Raw genomic sequence first — 18,478 nt, forward strand, 5'->3', positions numbered from 1 at the left:
GAAATGAGGACAGAATAGTATATTACTGGTATCCTTGAGGTTAAGGGAAAGCAGAAAAAAATTCTAGCATATTAAATGAACTCTTGGGTAAGACATGGATGAAAGTTTCACATGATGGACAAGCATGGATGGATAATGATTTTTTCAACAGAAAGTGCTCCTAAATCAATGAGATCACATATTCATTAGTACATGAATATATAGTTTTATCTCCTTTCATATTTCACATAAAAAATGATTGTCATCTTTTCTTTAGCAGCAATCCTATAGTATAGTGATGACATAGTATTATATTTTGTCCTTTTCTAGATAGAAAGTGTCATGACTCTATATAATCAGTATCTGCTTTCTAACTTTAATTTTTCTGTTTTCAAAAATTTTATACTTCTCAGAAATCTACCATTCAAGAGAAATAGTCCTCTCCTTAGGCAGAACTTATACTTCATTTTGCATTCATGAAGAAGGAGACAGAGGTGAGAGAGTTAAAAAGAGATTTTTTAAACAAAGTCTTGGCATCAACTTAAGCCAAGGGAGTCTGTGGGTAAATCCATTTGGGAGTCTGGATAATTAGAAGTTGGGAGGTAACGATTTTTTTACTAGAAGTTCATAAAAGACAAAAACCTGGGATGGCAGGAGTTATTTATCATTGACTGGGACTACTAGAGAATTTGCAAAAGCTTTGCAACTCCTGTCTGTAGCAAACTTTCTTTACCAAAGATAAACGATGACAAACATTTTGAAAACAAAAAGAAAAAGCATAATTTCCCCCTGCTTTTCTATTTCTACTTTTTTTGGTAGCAAATACTTAATCTGACATCTGTCAGGGGCAATTAGGAGTCCTTGCTAACAAAATACCTGCCCTACTTAGCAGGTCTTGCTTGTTCCTCATTAACCAAATTATGTTCAGGTCATACATCATATTTCTGACAATAATGCCACTTTCAGGCTTAATTGGTTAAATAAATGTATAATTATGGAACTATGCTGAGATATTACAGAAACTTCTTCTAACTATAGCATTTTCTTGACATAGATTGGGACATTATTTGATCTACTCTAATGTGAAATAACCCTAAAATTAAATGTAGTATTTGTTCACTGTCAGTTGGAGGAAATCCCCCAGAATTTGATAGTATATCGCTGAAAAAGCTGGGAAAACCAGTTGACAATATTTTAAACACTGTGTTAAAGTGAAAGCATAGTATTTCTCTAAGAAATATTATCTCCGGAGGTGAGTGCAGTCAAATACACTGATAAATTATTACTAAGTAGAAAGATCGAAAAACTTGACATACAGCAATTAGTGGAATTTATATCTTGCTGTAGGATATTTACAGTAATGACCACATTCTTAGAATACTCTTGGTTTGGTTCACAATAAATATTGACTCATTGAATAACAAGGAAATCTATTTTGTTAAGATAAACAAGAATATTAATAGTTGGTGTGAAAAATATTTTAGCTTTGACTTTTAAATTTTTTCCCAATTAGCATTTTTCCAATAAGCAGCAGTAGAATGTGACTAGGGTGTACAGGGCCTAAAAGTCACCCAAAATTTAAACAAATTAAAATAACATATGTTCACATGGTCACCATTTAAGATAGGGCAGTTAGGTGGTGCAGTAGATAGAGCACTGACCTGGGATTCAGGGGGACTGGAGCTCAAATCTGACCTCTGACACTTGCCTCTTACTAAGTGCCTGACCTTTGACAATCACAAACTTGATTGCCCTGCATCCAGGGCTGTCTCCAGTCATCCTGATTCATATCTGGCAACTGAACCCAGATGGCCCTTGAAAAGAAAGTGAGACTGGTGACTTAGCATGTACACCACTCACTCAAATTCAATTCACATGCTTGAAATGGCATCACCTCCCTGAAGTCATGGACTTTTTCAAAATTGAAGGTCAAATATTATTAATCATTTAAGGTTTATTTTCTAATGAATAAAATGCTAAATATTAAATATCTATATTGTGTTAAATACACTATAAATTGAATAAATATCTTTGATCTCAAGGTCAAGTTGATGCATTTGATACCATATGGGAAATATTATTGCATGTTGTAGAATATATAAAAGGCAGATATGGTTATAACTTTTCATAAGGCTAGATCTGAAGGCATCCTTTGATCAAATCACAAGCTTTGGCAGGTGAGAATTCACTTCCTATGCCTACACCTTATTTTGACTAATGCCTAAGTCCTATGAGCATAAAATTTGATATCATTCATGATAATTGAATTGATTCCATCTCCAAATATACTTTTTTCCAATGGCAAATGATAAGACCTGCCAGAAAAAGAAAGTACAATCAAACATTGTAGACCAACTTCTCAAAGAAAGATTTAAGAAGGTAAGCTAGAGAAAGCACTAATTAGAAAAATCTAAGAAGAAATTATAACAAATTTCCATCACCTTTCCAGTACAAAATCAAATATCTAACCTTCATATAAGTGATAAAGGAAAGAACTGTGGAAATAAAATGGATTGGGATCAGAGACTGCTCTAGACCCAGGGAAACAGAGAGAAGTCAAGATAATGACTAAGGCCCTAGGGCCATTCACAGCAAGACAACAGAACCAAGAACTAATTTAGATCAAAACTTGAGATTGAAAACAGACTTTAGGGGTGGCTAGGTGGCGTAGTGGGGGCAGCTAGGTGGTATAGTGCATAAAGCACTGGCCCTGGAGTCAGGAGTACCTGGGTTCAAATCCGGTCTCAGACACTTAGTAATTACCTAGCTGTGTGGCCTTGGGCAAGCCACTTAACCCCATTTGCCTTGCAAAAACCTAAAAAAAAAAAAAAAAAAAACAGACTTTAGTTCTTCTGTAAGAGCTCATCAGTACAGAAAATATTCTCAGCACTGGCACCAGGTCAATAAGATCTTCTAGATTGTCTAGATCAAGAAAACAGTTCGCAGAACTTTGTAAAATGATGGGCCAGCATGCAGCACAGAGTACCCCAAACAAGGTGATGGACACAGCCCCATATTCAATTCAGCAGTATAGATTTTCCTAGAATGACCAGATCCAAAATTCTGTCCTCAAAGTCCTAAACAGGCTTAGATCAGTATTGTTGTCTAAATGGATTGGTATCAGTCCAGATACCAGAATCAGGCTCCATCCTCAGCTCACCTTGAGTGGCCTGGAATGGCCCTTTTCAGAGACAGAAGCAAATATTTTTAAAGCTATTGAACCTTTTAGCTAGCAAACAGGAGTTAGAGTCTACTATTATCGACTGAAGCACCAGTAAGAGGAAAGTCAACAAACCAGGGATCTACAGCTTAGACAGTCCAACTTTGTTGGACAGAAGTAAGAACAATAGACTATTTAGATTCTGCTATTATTCGTACTATTATTGATGAATGAAGTTCAAGTTTTAAAATAAGAATTGACATGATATAAATCAGAAGACAGTACTAGAGCAATAAAAGAAATGAAAACAACTAGAATTTTGAAGGAAAAGTAATTAAAAGAGTGGCACAGAGGCACAGAAATTTACCCAAAGAAGAAACTGGGATGAAATAAAGGAAATTCATACATCTTTAAGATTAAAAAATCAAACAAACAAACCTTAAAAAAAAGTGAAATAAAAAGGAGGTTGGAAAACCATATAACATATAAGTAACTAATATATTGCCAGGCATTATTCTATGCCCTGGGGCTTATACAAAGAAAGGTTCAACATAATCCTACATGCAAAGAACTCATAATCTAATGAGAGTGACAAAATAAAACAACTTTATATAAAGAAGTCAAATAAATAGGAATCAGTGAATAGAGGAAAGACACTAGAATTAATAAGTATTCTGAAATGCTTTCTATAAAAGATAGGAATTCATTTTTTTTAAATTTCATCCATTTTTACATGCATATTTTCAAGTTACAAAACTTCCCTTCCACCCTTCCTCCCCACGCCTCTCCCCTCAAGAGGCAAGTCAGGTTAGCATTTAACATACATATTTTGTTACACATATTTACAAATTAGTAATTTTTGGCACAGGGAATTAGGATTAAGGAAAAGAGATTCATAAGAGATAACTGTTTTATAAAGTGTTCATCAGAATCAGTAGGATTTTTTTTTCTTCTGTGTGCCTTTTTTTGTTTTGTTTTTTTTCCTCTGGTTATGGATAATATAGACCATCACCAGTTTAATACAGTTCTCCTAGCACTCTAGAACTGTCAAGAGGAGTTACTTCCATGAAAACTGTTCATCTCATAATGTTGTTGATGTATACATTGTTCTCTTGACTCTACTCCCTTCACTCAACATCAGATCCCATACATCATTCCATGCATCTCTAGATTCCAACCATCCATGGTTTCTTACAGAACAATAAAAATCTATTGTATTCGTGTACCCTAACTTGTTTAGCCCTTCCGCAATTGATGGGCATCCCCTGAATTTCCAAATCTTTGCCACTACAAAAAGAGCTGCAATGAATATTTTGGAACATGTAGGATTTTTCCCATTTTTTACAATTTTTTTTCTGGACATAGTCCTAGTAAAAATAGTGTGACATTCAGAAAGAATGGGTTTAAGTATTTAGGAACTAAGTTAGAATTGTGCCTATTTAATTTGATTTTCCACTGTGAAGAATCACACTGATCGAGGAATGTAGGTGTAAAAAGAAAATAGAGATTTATTAAAAGAAATTACAACACAAAAGAAAGTAAAAGAAAAGTTAAGAAGAGATTAAGGAAAAAAACACATGGATTGCTAATTATTCTTGGCAGGCCAGTTGCCAGGCTCAGTAGAAGTCTGGAAAGTATATGTTTGTGTGTGTGTGTGTGTGTGTGTGTGTGTGTGTGTGTGTGTGAGAGAGAGAGAGAGAGAGAGAGAGAGAGAGAGAGAATGGCAAGCAGCCCTGAGGCTTACTTTACCAGGCCACATGGTAAGGCCCATGGTACTCCACATGGATTAAGGAAGAGCATGAGAAAACCTCATCCTTCTGGATGGGAGCCAGGAAGAAGCAAGGGAGCTGGAAGGGACAGTGCTTACTATTAAATACCCATCTGGGGTATGTTGTACAGAGGGTGGTGTTTGGGAGTAGTCCTATACCTTGGTGTCAGTTATTCCCCAATGGCAAACCAAGTATTGGTCCTTCCTGTCACAAGGTGCTTGATCTCAATTTTAACACATCATTTCCTGTCTGCCAACATCCAGGTCAAAATTAAGTAGAAGGGAAAACAGGGACATAATGCAATCAACAGTGTCCAAGGGAGGCGGAATCTCAAGAGCAGGAACCTCCACCCATTTAACAGATTTTGTTTCTGCTACCTTAGCAATTATCTACATCAGAATCACAAAGGATTTAGAGGCACTGAGTATAAAAGAACAAAGATTTTGAAATAAAATAAGACAAAAGATGTAAGATTCCAAAGAAGAATAATTTATCAAATAAAACTAAGTACAATTCAATAGGGGATAAAAGTAGACCTTTAATGAAATAGATAAATTTAAATAAATTAAGACTTTAATATGAAACATCCTAGCTACTCATCTGGGTCACCCCTTGGCATGTTGCACCTTGGGATGATGAAGATAATCACTGAACAAGTGACTGATAAATCCTAAAATCGAAGCTACTGGAGTAAGGATTCATCATTCACATAATTCTGAAAAAGGTAGCAGTCTGGCAGAAACTAAGTTTATAGTTATAACTATACACCAAGAAAAATATCTAGAACAATACCTCAAATATGTGCCAATTTAAGAAAATCAATTTATTTCTTGATCTGTCTCTGAAGTCTGCAAAATGAGAATATTGAATCTGATGATCTAAAATCTGTTCAAGTTTCAAACTTCTCTAACTCTATATCATATAATGCCCAGATGATGTAATAAGTCCATCAAGCTCCCTTTGGGAATATTATCCTGGGATGCTCTTCATTTGGTCACAACTTTTCTCCAATACCCTCATCACATACACATTTCCTTAACAAAAGAAAAAGAAAAAGAAAAAAAACACACACACAAACAAATATATACACACATAAAACAATCAAGCAAACAACAAAAAAAAAAAAATCATAACCTGCCCAGAAAGATAGACTTTGGGAAAATAAATTCTGATTATATCAAGTGGTGGAATATATCCCTCTGCTGGTCTTTATTGTGGATGTATAAAGAAAGGAATTCAATAGTACTAATACTACAAAAAGCCTGTTTGATTCTTTCATTAAAATCTTTTGCTGAAATGGAAATTGACAATATACTGTATCTGTATTTTTCTTACAGTGTAAGCTTTTTAAACTTTGTGTAGCAATATGGATAATGGGATTTTACACATTGCATTTTTATGGAAATAGAATACTTTCATTTCAAACACCAGAACTGCTACAAATGGAATTTAATTACAATCAGATTACATCAACAACTTTTGTACCTTTTTTTTGTAAACATAAGAAAATAGAAACTCTCACCTAATGGTTATGAAGAGTAAAAGATAAAAGGATTAGATATAAATTAATACAATTTGAAGTCATAGAATATTGAAGCTAGAAGGGACTTTAGAAAGAATCAAGTCCAACTCCCTTATTTTAATAATAATTAATAATAACTAACATTTTTGTAGTGCTGTAAGTTTTGGCAAGGGCTTTACAAATATTTCATTTTATTCTCATAACAACCCTGGGAGGTGAGTTAAAATTATCTCATATTTATAGATAAGGAAACTGAGGCAAACTGGTTTAAGTTACTTGCCTGGTTTAAATGAGGGTTACTCAGTTAGTCTAAAGCTGCATCTGAAATCCTGTCATCCTTAATCAGTCTAATGTTCTTTCACTGCGCCAGCTTCCAATCTCTATTTTATGGATGAGGAAGCTGAGTGAGGTGCAGAGAGGAAAAAGAGAGCTACTTGAGAGTTGCCTAAGTAGTATAAAAGACTGGAATCTTGGCACAGGTCTTCTGACTCTCATGACTAACACCATTTTCCTTCTAGTTTATATCTATGAAATAGGATGTAATAAAAATATTATTTATTTTCAATTAGTACTTATGAAATGATACTCATGAATGAAACATGTGGCAACTGCCTTCAATTCTGTTAAAATTTACAATCTGATAAATGTGTCTGAAACTAATTTGTGATGGTAAATTTTGAATTTTATTACATATTTTTCTATTTTTATTTTCTTATTCTATAAAAAATGAATAATGTTTGTTGTAGAAGGATTATTCACTTTGAAGACAAAGATTATTTTGCTGTTGAGTTGTATGCAACTCTTCATGAATCCAGTGGGGTTCCCTTGGCAAAGATATTGGAAAGGTTTACATTTCTTTTCTTCATTTTACTGATGAGAAAAACAGCTTGTAGTAAGTTGGAACAGTCTAGAAACTGTTGAGCTTGGAGTCAGGTAAGACTCATTGTTGTGAGTTGAAATCCAGTCTCAGTTTATTACCTGGAGTCAGAGGATATGGTTTCAAATTTCATCTCTACTACAACTATGCTCTACTTATCTTTGACAAGTTAGTAAACCTTCCTGGGTCCCAGTTATCTTAGCTACAGAATGATGGAGATGGGCTTGGTGACTTAGAGCCCTTTTAGCACTTGATCTATGTATGATTCTTTGGTCAATATTTAAATCTAGTCACTGAAACTATGTGGTGTTGCAAAAATCATAAAATCTGTGTTCCATTTCATTATCTAAAAAAAAAATAAAGATATATAAACAGATCTACAAACATTTAATAGTATCCTTTTTATCTTAAGTTTTTACATCTAGTGATTGAAGTCAATCACTGCTCAATCTATGCATTTTTATAGACTAATTTTAAGAAAATGACTTTGTGTTTTTTTTAAATGTCCATTACTTTAGAGAAGCATGGAAAGACTTACATGAACTGATGCTGAGTGAAGTGAACACAACCAAATGAAAAATGTATTAACATCAACAATATTGTGAGATGATTGACAATGATGGATGCTCAAGAACAATTCTGAGAGACCTACTAGAGAATGTCATTTATATCCAGAGAACAAAATAAGGAATCTCAAGACAGAACAAAGCATGCTATGTTTACTTTTTTAAAATCTTCTTTCATGCTTTTACTTTCTATCTCATTTTTTTTTCTTTTGTCCTTAGTTCTAGTGTTATGGAACTATGTTAAACATAATTATACATTCACAGATTTTACCTGACTTCCATTATGGGGAAGGGCAAGGGAAGGAAGGGTGGTATAAAAATGTGGAATTCATAAATTTGCAAATGCATGAATGGTGCAAAACTACCTTTGCATATAATCAGAAAAATAAAATAAAATTTCAATTGGAAAAATCCATTATGACAGTGAGTTTGGATAAAAGTACTTGTACTTGGGTACTATAAAAAGATCATAAATTTATTGTACTGACTTATGAAATTAATATAAATTCCTAAGTTCCCCATTTCTTGTGGAATTTCTTACCTCTTTAATGTCAGTATTCTTCTGGTGAGGGTATATGCCTACAAATATGGGACACAATGAACTCAGAAGAACTATAATTGAAAAAAATTAACAAAAATCCATTCTGGGTATAGCCAGGCTACAATATCTTATTAACTGTACTTGAAATGCATCATAAGGGTCATATGCCATATAAATGACTGGAAAATGAATAGGTCCCATTATATAGTGAGAATGAGACATAAACAAATGGATGGTTGAAGCAGAACACTAGCATTTTTGACATTTTAAGGTATAAGAGAAAAAAATAATCTCTTGCATTATTTTTGTTTTTTGCTAGTCAGTAGGGTTAAGTGATTTGCCCAAGGTCACACAACTAGGTAATTATTAAGTGTCTGAGGTAACATTTGAACTCAGGTCTTCCTGAATTCAAGGCTAGTGCTCTATCCACTGTAGTAGCTGCCCCATCTCTATCATTTTAAGATAAAATTTGTTTAGGGTATATTCTTCAAAGTACCAGTGATTGTGGTGAGAATTAACTGGTAGAATGAGAACTAAGACTTTGAAATGAATTTAAAACCCCAGATCCAGGAATGCACTTGCTTTATAGTCAACCACTGGAAATCCTGCCCATCTATGATGCCTTCCAAGATTCTCTTTTAATGACTCTGACCTTTCATTGAATCTTTACAGTATATCAGGGATCACTTTTTGTATGTTTTCATTTGTCATATCTTATGGAATATACATACATGCATATATATATATATATATATATATATATATATATATATATACACCTGTATATATATTCTCTAGTAGATTGTATATACCTTAAGACTAGGTATGATATCTTATTCAATTTTGTAGACATCATAGTAGATATTTGATACATATTTTTTAGATTATATCTCTTAAAGTCTGACTTAAATTTAAGTCATTTAAGATGACTCAACCAAGGTTGAAATATTAAAATTTTCAAGTTTCTTTATGTATGGAAATTGAGCTTAATATACAGTATTCTACCATAAGAAAACTCATTGTTGTAAAATAATGAAAGAAACATTCAAAATATTTGAACTTATTGATATGTAAATTTTCAGAAGTTAACTTTGTTTATATGATCAATCATATCTCAAATTCCTTAAATATAATTTTTGCAAAATGAACATTTTTAGATTTGTTTAGAATGAAGGAATATTATTGCTTAAGTGATTAGAATATGAATTAAAAGTAAAAAAATAAAGAATATTTCACCATAATATTGCTACTTTTGCTTTTCCATCTCAAAAAATTCATTTCTAAAAACACCCTAAATTTTGGAGACTTATATAATCAGAATGTATAAACCCTTGGAGATACTCTTATCATTAATATTGAGCATAGAGCTAGCTGCTTCTATGAAAAGTTTTGCACATAAAGCAAAAAATTGGCAAGTTTGGACCATTTTGCTGGTATTGCAGAAAGTTGTAATAAATCATTTTGCACTAGTTTAAAGTACACTCATTTTCACCATAAGTAACAAACATTTTCCACCTGCAAAACTTCTTGCAGTGAATTACACCTGAGTGCTCATTAGTGTAGTACTGTCCCCCAAGGAAAATCAGACAAGCTGACTTTCAAGATTGTAAGTCATAGCACCCAAAGGAAGGAAGATGAACAAGGTTTCTTCACTTATTAAACAGTAGAGATTGGGTGCATGAGAAAAACATAGGCCTTCTTTTTCCTAAAGGTAAATGAACAAAGTCAAATGTGCACAATACACTTACAGAAGTCATTCAGTAATTGGAAGGGAATTTGAAAAGGACTAATAAAGTGGTTGCTCCAGTTTCTACAAATGGCTTAGAGAACTTCCTTGCTGAGATAAATACTTTGTGTTTTGCATATTCGAGTTTATGGAAAACAGTTTTTCATTGACTTCTCTACCATAGTCAAATGTGTAAACTTAGCCAGTGCTCTAGACATCCAAATCTGAATGGGAAGATGAACTTGTACTGTAGTTATTGAGCTCTGCTTGCTATATCACACTGAAACTAATGTGCTTAGATGGAAAGAAGACTGACTAGAAAACTTGGTTACATAGAATTTTGTCCAGGTTATGACTCTTGCTGAAAAAAATATTGAGGCTGAGCTAATGATATTTAAAATATCTTGTAATTCTGTTCTTTGATTTTTTGTGCAAGGAAATGGGGTTAAGTGACTTGGCTAAGGTCATACAGCTAGGTAATTATTAACTGTGTGAAGCTGCATTTGAACTCAGGTCTTTCTGACTCCAGGTCAGGTGTTCTATCCAATGTGTCACATATCTTCCTCCATTCTATTATTTTTTCTTTTGGTTTTGGCAAGGCAAATGGGCTTAAGTGGCTTGCCCAAGGCCACACAGCTAGGTATTTATTAAGTGTCTGAGACTGGATTTGAACCCAGGTACTCCTGACTCCAGGGCCAGTGCTTTATCCACTGCACCACCTAGCCTAATATACAGTATTCTATCACACTTAAGAATTCATTCTTACACTTAAATTAGTGATCAGTAGCATTCTTTATGCCACAGAGGGGATAGTAATACATTTTTTGAGATTCTCACATTAGTCATATTTGAATATAAAGATTCAACAAAAACTATGATTATAATTATGAAATATATTCCTCATTTATGTTTTTTTAAGTCAATTCTGGATATAGGCATAAATAGAACAAATGTCATAAGAGGGAACCCAAAAAGAAACGAGTCTTTCAATTCTCTTAGATGGATATCTGACCCTTTCATAATTTTAGCACTTTAGTTCAATCTCTCATTACCTCTAATTTGGATTATTGAAAGTCTCTTAATTGTTTTCCCTGCATCAACCCCCCTGTTTTTGAATTCATACCCAACCCCATGAACAAAATATTTTTTAAACACAAGTTTGACCATTTCAACTATTTTAAAAAATCTCTCTGAATTGATCCAATCATTCTGGAGAGCAATATGGAATTATGCCCAAAGAGCATCAAAACTGTCCATTCCCTTTACCCAGAAATTCCAATTCAAGGCCTATACACTGAAGAAATCATAAAAAATGGGGAAAATCCCTCATGTTCCAAAATATTTATAGCAACTCTTTTTGAAATGGCAAAAAATTAGAAATTGAAGGTAAATCCATCAATAGGCAAATGGTTAAACAAGTTATGCTATATGAATGTTATGTTTTTTGTTTCTTATTTAAAACTTTTCACAATCTGAACAAATCTAATGTTCTTTATACATTATATTTATATGTATATATGTATGCATGTATCCTTCTCTATAAAAAAATTAGAATTCTGCCAAATTGACTTTCTTTCTGATTTTTGTTCATTAACCTCCTTCTATGATTTTCTTACTTTTGCCTGTGTTTAGAATGCACTGCTCACCTTTTCTACCTCATAGAATCTTTTATTTTCCCCCAAGTGTAGATTGAAGCATCACTTCCTATATAAAGCCTTTACTGTTCCTTTGGTTGCTGGTGCCCTTCTGCTCCAAACTACTTAGTATTTATTTGTTTTATAAGTTTGCTGTACATATTTAACCATACATGTTTCTCCTCCAAAAATTGGAAGTTCCTTGAGGGCAAGGAGTGCCTCACTGTTATGTCTTATATCTAAGCAAATTGTAGATGGTAAAAAAAAAAATTGCCTTTGGATTAACTGATAATGATCCCTGAGATATCTGCATTGTTCACTCTTTTGGTTAGACATCAGAAAAGTTAGAACTCAAAAAGAATCTTAAAAGTTATATAATTCAACTGCTTCATTTTAGACATAAGGAAGCTTATACTCTGAGAAGTTAGGTGCTTTGATTAGACTCATAAACATAAGGAATGGCAGTTAGGCTTGGATTACATATTAAGTGATCCATATTTGAGGAGAAAGCAGATTCTATTGTTAAAATTGTAAATTCAATCTTAAGAGAATATCTGATTGGATTTAGAGCTGGTCTTGACCTAGAAAGAAGCAATCTAGTCCAGTCCTTTTATTTTACAGATAATGAAACAGTTCAGAAAGTTAAGTGATTGGTCCAAAGTCAGATATGTAGTTAATGTCAGAGGAGCATTTTTTGTCTCCATTATTATATTGCCTCATTTATATTATACTCTTATTTTTCACTATATCTTAGCACTAACCAATTTATAAGATTATTTATACTATCAAGCAATAAAGCCCTGAATGATTTGTTGATCAGTCATTTTAGTTCTGTTTGACGCTTTTTAATTCCATTTGGGATTTTCTTGGCAAAGATACAAGAATGGTTTGCCAATTCCTTCTTCAACACATTTTATAGAAAAGGAAACTGAGGCAAGTGATATTAAATGACATGCCCAGGATGACACTGCTAGCAAGTGCCTTAGGTCAGATTTCAGTTCAGAAAGAAAAAAAATTTTGGACATCATCCCTGAAATTCTATTCACTTTGCCACCTCGCTGCCCCAATTTTAGCCCTGACTTATGGCAGAAAATAATATCATGTTTAGATGAGGGTAATAAATGTAACTGACTTAGAAGCCCCAGTTAAGGGACAATAGGAGTTGTACTAAGTGCAGGTATGGATAACTAAGGTGGTGCTCTAAGGATTCTAGTCATAGGGAAAGAGACATAAAATAAGATGGACAAGTTCTAAATATAACTTTTTTTTCAACTTAAGTTTGTCTACAATTATTTGATTTGGTTTTAAACAATGTAGTACATTGAGAAATTATTTTGCTTTACTTCCTAACTCTGTCCCATTTTGCTTCCACAAACTATTCAAAATCAGTATTCATTTTCCCTCTTAAAGTTTTACTGTACTTTTTATTTTTACATCACAATCATCTGTAGATATATTCCTTTTTAGGATCCTTCATTTAAAATAAAGGGAAAGAGTTCAGCAAGCCCAATTGACACAGCAAAAATGTTTGCTAGTACAAACAAAATTCAATGCCCATAGTTGTCTACTTCTCCTCATGTCAAATCATGGGAAAAATATCTCCTGCTATTATTAAATACAATTTTTCTACCTTTTAAGGTTGAACGCAGTTGAACTACTTAACTATGCCTCTTGGAATATAACTATTATCACTATCACTACTACTAATACTACAACAGCTACAACTACAACTACAACTATTACTACTACTACTACTACTACTACTACTACTACTACTACTACTACTAGAACTATTACTGCAACAACTACTCACTGCTCACTATTACTAATATATAATTATTATAGTATACTTTTATATAATATCTTTCTCAGGTTCATACAACTAATAAGCATTTGAACAGTAATTCGAACCAGGTTTTCCAGACTCCAAATTCATTGTACAGTGCATAATCTTATTAATCACTATGCCAACTTATTGCCCTTATTAAATATGAAAGCCTAGTGGTCTGGGTTACAGGGTACAAAGAGTCTTGGGAAAAAAGCTCTTGATTATTTGTAGAAATAGCCATTCTATTTAAAGGAATACTGATTTGCAGGTAATGGGAATATTGTCAATGAAGGATTGTTGATCAGTCTGAAAAGGGGAATAAGAAAATCCAGAAAACTGAGGTGTCATATAAATCAGAAAATATCTTGAGGGCACACAGGTTTACTCAAATAGGAAGACCCTCTTTAACTCTCCTGATAGAAGGGAATAAGGACAGATGGCACAAGTTTGTTTGAAAAGAGACATTTGAAGTTTGACTTTCAAATAAAGGACTCAGGTGAAACACAGAGAGGGTGGATAGGAAGGGCAACTTATGAGGAATTTAGTGATGTTGAACTGCTTGTATGCCTGCATAGGAAGTTGGTACTGAAAGCTCATTGAACCTTTTCATTTATTAGGGCAGTAAGAAGGAAGCCAAAGGAGGGAGCAGAATTTGAATGAATAATCTATTTTTTAATTTTTTTAATTTATTTAAGGAAATGGGGTTAAATGACTTGCCCAAGTTAGGTTAAATGAGTTGCACCCAGTTAGGCAATTATTAAGACCCTAAGGTCAGATTTGAACTCAGGTCCTACTGACTCCAGGGTTAGGGCTCTATCCTCTGCAGCACCTAGCTGCCCAAAGGCATGATCTATTAATAAGATGGAGTAAATGGGGGATAAAGGAATGTACTAGAAGAAAGGGAAATAAGAGGTGGAATGGGTATGTTTTTCACTTAAGAAAGACAAGGTAAAGGTTTTGCAGTGTAGTGAAAGAGGGTGAGGGGGAGTGAATGAGAGAGACATTACTCTCATCAGAAGTAGCTCAGAGAATAACATACAAACTGAATTGGGTATAGAAATCTAATATAGGAAAGGGGATATATGGAGGGAAGGGAAGGGGATGTAGATGATGGAAGAGAAGGAAGATCTTGGGAGAGTGTACTCAGATTCAACATACTTTTGAGGAGGGACAGGATGAAAAGAGATAGAATAGAGTAAGTGTGAGAGGGGCGAATAGGATAGAAGGAAATACAGTTAGCAATAATAGCAACTATGAAAAAAACTATTCAAGTAATTTCTCTGATGGACTTATGATAAAGAAAGAGCTGATGGTGTCTGAATATAATCTGAAGCATATTCTCCCCCCCCCCCCACACACACACATACTTTATTTTTCTTGAAGTTTCTCTTTGTTGAGTTTGGGAGGTCTATATCTCCTTTTGCATGATTTGCAGTAATGTGTTTCATGGTTACACGTTTTCAAACTACACAAGTAACTTACTTTCTCATAGTTTCAGAAATAAATGTTGAAACTTGCTTTTGCATATTAGCTGGGGCAAAAAATAATTTAAAATAAAACAATAATTAAAAAAAGAAAAGATATATTCTCTATTTTGTTCAGGGAAGACCTCAATTGAGAAAACAGTCTGTGTGTGTGTGTGTGTGTGTGTGTGTGTGTGTGTGTGTGACACAGATTGAGAGAGAGAGAGAGAGAGAGAGAGAGAGAGAGAGAGAGAGAGAAAGCACCCTCTATGTTCCATTAGGAGAAATATATCTGAAAAACTGAATTCTAGAACATATATATATATATATATATATATATATATATATATATATATATATATATATATATACATATATGCATCCTAAAAGAGCCTATAAAGGAAAAAAAAATACTTTGGCCTTCACTATCCGAAGTAGGTGAGTGCATTATGTCATAATGTAGAAAAAAAGGAAAGTTGTTCTCTTCTAACAAAGGTAAGCTTTCTTCTTCTTGGCATTTTCTTTGTAGAGCAAAACTCTCTACTTTGGTTCATGATTTACTTTGTGACCTTATTTTTTGTTGCAAAGTTACCATTCTTGGAAAATGGGCAGAGAGAAGCAGAAGACCTGGCAGCCTTTCCAATATAATAGAGTTTGTGAAAATATATGGAATGAGTAGAAATTAACCTTTGTCTCAGCTCAGTTTTTGCATAGAATTTATTTTAATTTTCCAGTTTTCTAAAAGAATACATCCTCATTACATAATCTCCTAATTGGAAATTATTTTCAATAAACTAATATGAACTTGCACTTAGAATGATTAAAATGCAATATCAAACATCTTTTTTCTCTAATTTTAAGATTTCAAAAGTTGAGACATTTTTTAAAAAGTCTACTCATGAGTATCTTTACATTCTAAATGGAGAATGAGTTGTTCATTATCTTTGCTCATTTTTTGAAGAGAAGATTCAAGAAGGAAATTGATATATATTAATCCTTAAGGCACTCCATTCCCAAATTTACTTCCCCATTTTAGATATGCAATATTGAAAGGAGCTTATAATTTTAATGTCATTTGTTTCCAAACTAGTATTTAAAGACTTTTACTTTATATAAAAAAATAAATGACAAAATATTATTCCATGGATCTGATTGTACTTAAATTTCTGTGTCTGGGTGAACATAGTATGCTCCAGAAGCTTTTCCTAAAACAACTTTGAATGAAGCCTCTAAACAGATCCTAAAGTGACAGAACCCACCAAAAAAAAAAAAAAAAGAACAATGAAACGACATTTTCTCTAGACATCTTGGAAGGATTTCAGAAAAAAAAGTCCTTTGCCTGACTAAAAAGGGAGACTCGTTCAGTGGAGATGGGAAAGCTGGGAAGCCAGCAAGAGGTTTTTTAAGATACTTGTACAGCTCTATTAACAGGGAGGGTTCCAACTGTGGCTCAGAGAACCAGGTTTCGAGCTCTGGAAAGCTGTTCCAGCATTGGGCTACCCTGGTGTAGAGAGAAAACTAGCACCACCAGAAACACCCAGAGCAAAAAGCTTCGAACCAGAACCTCAGTCCCCAGCCAAAAAAATCACGGGACAATACCCCCAATACCACAGAAACAGAGCTCAACTAAAAAAAATGACAAAAAACCCTCCAAAAATAGCATGAATCTTTGACAGCTATTATTCTAATAGGAGTATTGAAATGTAGGCTCAGAAAGAAAAGACAAATGCCTATATATGCAGCCTCTAAGGAATTGATAAAATGGTCTCAAATCCAAAAAGACTTCTTGGAAGATATCAAAAAGGATGTTACAGACCAAAGAAGAAAGGAAGGAAAAAATGGAAAAAAGAAATGAGTCCTGCAGGAGAATTATGAAAAAATAAATGAAAAAAATCATTTTAAAAGTAAAATTGACCAGGTGGAAAATAAAGATAAATAAAAGAAAACTATAAGAACTAGAATTGGACAAATGGAAAAGAATGACTCTGTGAGATATTAAGATTCCATCAAACAAAACCAAAAGGCTGAAAAAAAATGGAAAAAATATATGAAATAACCCTTAGGAAAAATGACCAATCTGGAAAATAGATGCAGAAGGGACAATTTATGAATTATTGGCCCACCTGAAAGTCATGTCAGAGAAAGAACTTGGACAATATCATGCAGGGAATTATCATAGAAACTGTTCTATTATCCTAGAGCAAGAAGATAAAATAAACTTTATAAGAATTCATCTATCCTCCACAAAAAGTGATCCCAAAATAAAAATCCAAGGAAAATTGTGGCAAATTTCAGAATTCTCAGCTAAAGGACAAATACTGCAAGTTGCCAAAAAGAAGTAATTTAAATACCAAGCAATAACAGCCAAGATTATGCAGAACTTATTAGCTTCAACATTAAAGGATCAGAGAGCCCAGATTTTGATATTCAGAGAACAAGAATCCAGCATATTCTTTCAAAGAAAAAGATGAATTTTCAAATAATAGAAGATTTTCAAACGTAACTGAAGAGAAATTTTAATATTCTAATATAACACTCAAGATATTTGAAAAAATGCAAATGGAAGTGGGGGACAGGAAATATTAGTTAATTCTTGAGAATTTTATTTCTTAGAGCAATTGAAAGGAACATATTTATACAGAGACTGTAGGTATAAATTGACTGTGATGTGACCAACCTTTTAGCTTTTCCAGACCTATTTGGTCTGCAGAAGGGAGGGTATTTGAAAAATTGAGTGTGGCTATAAATTGACTGTGTTGTGAACAAAGTCTTAGTTCTTGAGAGTTACATTAATATTGGGGCAGTTGAAGGTATGTCTTTTTTTGGGGGGGTTGCAAGTCAATGGGGTTAAATGATTTGCCAAAATCACACAGCTAGGCAATTATTAAGTGTCTGAGGCTGGATTTAAACTCAAGTTCTTCTGACTCTAGGGTCTGTGCTCTATCCACTAAGCCAGAAGGGAAAGTTTGAGCACTGAATATCTCTTATTCTCAACAGATTTGGCTCAGAGGAAATAAGATATATTCTCTAATGGATTTAGAAATTTATCCTTCAGGGATGTTAGGGGAAGGGGAAAGAAAAGAGAAGTTGAGAAAGGAAAGGCAAAGGTAAAAGTAAAGGTAAAGTTAAAGTGAAGAAAAACAAAGTAAAAGGGGAAAGGGAAAAGGAAAGGAAGTGGATTGGTAGAAGAGAAGGCAGATTGAGAAATGCAGAAGTTAGAAGCAAAACACTGGTGAGGATGGGCAAGGGGACCAGTACAGAGAAAAATAGAAAGAGGGAAGAGGTAGGATGGAAGGAAATATAGAATTAGAAATCTTAATTGTTAATAGGAATGGGATATTCTCTATCATAAAGCAGAATCAAATAGCACAGTGAATTTGGTCTGCAGAAGGGAGGGTACTTGAAAAATTGAG

Source organism: Macrotis lagotis, chromosome 3, assembly GCF_037893015.1.
Source record: "Macrotis lagotis isolate mMagLag1 chromosome 3, bilby.v1.9.chrom.fasta, whole genome shotgun sequence".
NCBI lineage: Eukaryota > Metazoa > Chordata > Mammalia > Peramelemorphia > Peramelidae > Macrotis > Macrotis lagotis.